Here is a 6,392-nt window from a genome sequence, read left to right on the forward strand (position 1 = left end):
ACGTGAACATTCCACAGCTCTCAGCCGTAGAGGCCACAGCTATCTGCATCACAACAGACACTAACACTCCATACACTTTTGTCTCCACCTACAATTCCTCCCATGAGACCTGTGGCTGTCGTTCAGGCAGACCTTGAAATTCTACTCACACTTGGTACACATGTTATTATTGGTACACATGTTAAGTACACATGTACACATGTACACTTGGTACACATGTTAAGACACCACGCATGGAACTGCTACACTTCTAATGCAACAGGCAGACTGATTTATTCCTTGGCCGCGTCGGCACGGTTTAAATTGGCAGTTCCAAGTACCCCAACAAGGTATGCTGCTGGGTCCACCGCAATTATTGATTTTTTCCTGTTGCGGAACACCAGTTCTCCACTGGATATTTCCGTACTGGACGAACTTTCAAGTGATCACAATCCTGTTAGGATTATTCTGGACCTCAGCAGATATACTACATCAGACACCAGGGCCTTTCGTACAGACTGGCAGGTCTTTGCCAAAGCCCTCTCCAACACTCAGTACACTTTACCCACGATACACAAGGGGAGTGACATTGATAGTTTGGTCAAGGACCTCACTGAAAATATATCAAATGCTTATGAGAAAGCACAAGTTGAAGTTAAACCTGGTATGAAACACAAGTCTCAAGAGCTCAGATTATTGATTAAAGAGAGAAATGCTGCAAGACGAGCGTATCAACGTGCCAGACACCGTGATGATAAAAGGAACTTCAATCGCCTGTGCGAAGCGGTCAAGTTTCTTACAAATAAACTCTCACAAGATCGCTGGACTAACTACCTCAGATCTCTTTCTGCAGAGGATAACTCCTTGTGGAAAGCAGTGAAGAGGTACAAACAATGCTACAACGCCATTCCGCCCCTTCACGGCCCTCAACGGATCCATTACACCGGAACTGAGAAAGCAGAACTTTTAGCTCAGCATCTGGAATCTCAGTTCTGCATTAACAACATTTCAGACTCAGACACTGAACAGCTTATTATTGCTGACTTCCACTCCAATTTTACAACACAGCCATGCACAGACAACATTATCTCAGCCATGCCATCGGAGGTCTGTCTCTATATCATGCGAATTGCTAAAAGGAAGAGCCCTGGAGTAGACGGGGTCTAAAATGAGATGATCAAGCACTTCCCTGTTAAGATAATACTCTACTTCACCAAGTTAGTGAATATCATACTACGATGGCAATACTTCCCAACCTGTTAGAAAACTGCCAAGATTGTCCCTCTGCTAAAGCCCAACAAGCCTGCGACTGCTCCTGAGAGTTACCGACCAAACAGTTTGCTAAGCTCAATTAGCAAAATCGTGGAAGCAGTTATTCTCCATAGACTAAACATCTTCCTGGATGAGCAGAAGATCCTCATACCCTATCAGTTTGGGTTCAGGCGTAAGCACTCGACAACGCATCAACTCTACAGAGTTGTTGAGTTAATAAGTAGTGGGATGCAACAACATCGTGTCACTGGTGGACTTTTCTTAGATGTCGCCAAGGCCTTCGATAGAGTATGGCTGGATGCCCTCATATACAAATTACACAACCTGGCACTCCCAGGCTACATCACAAACATAATTAAATCCTACCTAACCGGTAGACAATTTGTCGTTCATGTTTCTGGTTCATTATCCACAAACCGGCCTATACGGGCTGGTGTTCCACAGGGATCCCTTCTGGGCCCTACCCTATTGAATATTTACGTGAACGACATCCCCACAACACAACACTAGCCATGTATGCAGACGACACAGCGATCCTTACGCAAAGTGCATTTGTTAGTTCAGCAATACAACAGCTACAACACCACATCCACTCGCTAGAGACTTGGCTGACCAAATGGAAAGTCAAAGTGAATGTCGACAAGACACATGCCATACTGTTTACTACTAAGAAGAATTTCCCGACTCACCTGCAAATGTATGGTGTGGACATTCCCTGGGTCAAGCAGGTTCCTTATCTTGGGGTGATCCTCAGTAAATCTCTTACATGGAACCCACACGTTACACATATTCTCAGGGAGTTTCGAGCTAGTATAGCTTCACTCTTCCCCTTAATTTCTCGAAACAGTGTTCTATCTATTGATAATAAGTTGCTCATTTACAAAACCATGTTGCGTCCAATTCTTAGTTATGCATGCCTCGTCTGGGCATACTCGTGCAAAAGTTTGAGAAGGCAGTTACAAGCTGCCCAAACGGGGTATTGCGTATGATATGTAATGCCCCCTGGTACATTCGGAATAGCCAAATTCGTAAAGAGTTAAGAATAGAGGATCTTTGTGATTTTTATTGCCGCCTATCTAGGGCATTTTATGATAAACAGGAACTTCTGCACAATCCTGTGGTTGTTAACTATTGTTATGATACTAGGGACCCCAATTTCAGTAAACGCCCAAGGGCGATCCTAAATGTTAGTAGTATGTACTTTTGTATGTGTGTTATGCAAATTGTTGCTCAGATTCTTTATTGTATATTGTTCTTTTTTCCTCCTGATTGCATTTTGTTTTTACTAGTGGCACTAAGGCGTCGCACTTCGTATTTTGTTTCTCTTGTGTGTACATGTATTCTTCTGTGAAATAGTTGTTAAAAAATAGTTAATTATGTATGGATTAGTAATTAGGTACTTAAGGAAAAATATGTATCTAACTATTAGCAATTATGTATTTAAACTCTTACTCATTTAATTATTTAGCACATTCAGTTATATTTCTCATAATTCGAAACTTTTATCATGTTATTCGATGAGGGGTAGGGCTATGGCTCCCAGGCACCCTGGTGGTTAAGCACCGCAGTTCAATGTATAAGGGACACAATTGCGAGAATGACCATAGGAGGCGCAATCAGCCTTAGGGATAAGGGGAGCAGGAGGAGTGCAGCCAACGTAACCCAAGAATGAGAAAGTGAACATGAAGGCTCTAACATCTTCGAAAGATACTTTGAAAGTTTTCATAAAAATTTAGTTGTGTGTTACAAAACTAATGTTTTAATTTATATTGAGTTACTATAAAAAATTTAATATGGGACATCCTGAATAAAAGCAATTAGAAAAAATAAATAAATAAAAAGCAAAAAAACTGTTTTATGAGTGTACTCTAAGAAATTCTACTTGAATTCACTTTAAGTGAATTCTACTTGGTGCACTTCTGTTTTGGAATAGGTAAGCAATTTCCCCCTTTTTTTTGAAAGTTATGGATATTATACAATTTATAATAAGAAAAATAACTTTTATGTCATTAAAAATTCATGCAGTTGTGTATTTAAATGTATTTACCTAAGCTGAAAATTTCTATTAATGGTAATTTGTTCAATTATTAATTATCTGATTAAGAATTGTACTTTCTTTTTCTTTTGAAATAATCTCAATTTTATTAAATATGCTATTCAGAGATGTTATTACACAGAGAGTTACTGATTCCTCGTTGTGCAGTCAGACAAAATCATCGTCTTAACAAAATTATTCCTTTAATGTATGATATTAATAAGAGGATAGTTATTTTAATTCTTATGTAAAAATTTTTCTTCCAAGAATAGCTGAACACAAATGATTGATTTAATTAAGATTTGCTAATAATACCTCAACTGATTTTAGAGAGCTGTAGAAGGATAATATCTTATACTTATCTAGTATATGCCGAAACATTTTCATTGTTCCTATATACAGGAATAGAAGTGCTTGAAACTCTTATGCTGTATTAAAAATTCTAAGAAATGTGAGAACCACTGAGTTAGTGATGTGGGAAAAAGAATAAAGCCCCCTTTCTAATTCTTTAACAGTGAAGAATTAACTGTAAACAAGTTATAATCTTTGCTGCTTCTACCAATTAAAAAGATTAAATCGATATGTAATTTCACTTATAACTTACGAAAGAGTTAAAGTGTAATTGAGCATATTTAAAGTATTATAGAATCTATCACAAAATTCTAATTCATAAATTAGTAAACTCAGAATTAAAATAAAAGTTTAGAAATAATTTTAACTTAAATTATAATCTCAGTGGTTTAAAAGTAAGTTAATAAAACTATATGATTTTTGAATGTTTTTCATGTTTAATAAAAACAACAAAAGGCAAAAATGTTTACTTCTTTGAACGAAAAAAAAAAAGAAAAAAAAAAAAAGATATATTGTAATCACGAAGAATTTCGGGTATCATATTTCAAAACAAATATTCATTTCGACCATTCGCGAATCAATTCGGACAATTTTTTTGTATGACGTCTGTACGTACGAACAAAATAAAGAATTATTTTTTTCGAAAACGGATTGTAAAATGGATTTAAAATATACTCAAAAGGGATTTTTTTCGTGACGTCTGTACCTCGTACATATGTATCTCACATTAACTCAAAAATGATTAGCTGTAGAACGATGAAATTTTGTATATATCTCACATTACGAAGTATGTAACTCACATTAACTCAAAAATGATTAGCCGTAGATCGTTGAAATTTTGTATATGGAACTGCTGTAGCAGTAACTGTGTATATAACACCTTCGTATTTCAAAATCGTAAAAAACAACCTTATATTTAGCGTAGGTATAATGAAACACTCAATCGATTTCGAGGGCAGCTAAAGGTCCCTCCTCATCAGGAGAAAGAAATACATAGAAAGAAGAAAATAAGAGTCACAGAAACACGTGGTGCTTATCAGCACTGCACGTGGTTATAACTAGATTTTTAATCAGAGTTGCACTGGCCGCCTACTTTCACTGAGCCAGGCTGTCTGATCGAGCATAAAGAAATATTAGCGAAGTTAAAATAGGGAGCGAGGGGCAAATGCACTTTACGCTCAAAATCTGAACTTCAAATAAAAAAAAAAAAAAAAAAAAAAAATTCGTATTTATTTATTAATTATTGTTCATTGAACGAGAGTTGTTTTGTTCCCCTTGAAAACTAATTTCCGATCAATAGCAACAATTATTTGCTTTTAATTTAATTTCTTTTTCAAAGTTTGAAATTTTGATATTCATGATTTACTTCAAGTTCCCGTCAAACATTTTTATTTTATTTTAATTTCTTTTTCAAAGTTTGAAATTTTGTTATCCATGATTTATTTCAAGTCCCCGTAAAACATTTTCAACAATTTACATTCAAGTTACTTTAAAAAACAATTTTCGGAATTAAACTTCCTACCTATGGATTCACTCTTTTTAGATACTTCTACTAAAATTAATATTAGGAGATAATATAATCAATATTTCTTTGGTAAATAAATTATTATTATCTTACTTTGCAGCTGTTGCGCAAGTATTATAATAACTTGTTTTCGAACTAAGCGAATTTAAGATCATACATACTTATTTTCATACTTATTTATATATATATAATAGATTTTAATAGAGTTTATTTTGTTTTATTAATTATATATATATATATGCACTCACCCCTTTACCCAGTCTTTATTTTCTCAATTGTTGGTCTTTTCATATATTTTCTAATTATAGTAGTGTATTAAATGAAGAAAATATTCACCTCTTGTCAAAAAAGTATTAAATAAATAAAATGAAGACACAATAACACGCCGAATAAATACTAATTCAGAAGTCAAACAACAAAAATCAGCGTTATATTTACAAAATTTTCACAGGACTAGTTTCGATGGTTTTACCGAACCACTTCTGAATTAGTAAATAAAATGAAATAAAAAATAATTTTCGTCGAGTATTGAAATCAAACTTTTATTGCGACCTCCCAGTTTCTATACTCATATTTGATGAAATTTTATATTCGTTTAAAAAAAAAAAAAAAAAAAAAAAAAATAGAAGTTTGACTTCCGTACGATAAAAATTGACAAGGATATTTTATTTCAAAACTTGAAATTTTTTATATCATTTTCAACTTGATTGAGAAATTGGTTAATTAAGTTAGAATAATTCAAGAAAATAAGTTTAAATAAACTATAGCAAACCATGTGTATAATTTAATAGGTCGTATAATGTTTGCCGCTATATATCCACGTATTAAAAACTTTATCAAGACAAAATCTACGTTTTTAAATAATATAAATAAAACACTTAAATTGTACATTCAAATTAATAAATTCTTATAAATCGTTTAAGTGAAAAATTATAAATCCTTCAGGGTATTACCTGATAGAAGGGACGGACATATACACCCTTCCTTCTCCGGTATTCGAACCTGGGCCCTTCGGTCGACTCCCTTAATCACTATACCGTCTGGGGAACATAAAAAAACGCAAAATCGCGTTTGATAGCTTAACAGTTATTCGGTTTTTAGACAAAGTCTTTCCTACAAATCCAGTTTTATTTGAAATACCATTATTTATATTGAGGTAAAAAGTGTGAACTAAAACTATTATACGATAAGTTTTAAATGCTGTTTTCAGACGTTTCTCATGTTCCTCAA

Source organism: Stegodyphus dumicola, chromosome X2, assembly GCF_044657685.1.
Source record: "Stegodyphus dumicola isolate Sdum_Otavi_A_Nest chromosome X2, ASM4465768v1".
NCBI lineage: Eukaryota > Metazoa > Arthropoda > Arachnida > Araneae > Eresidae > Stegodyphus > Stegodyphus dumicola.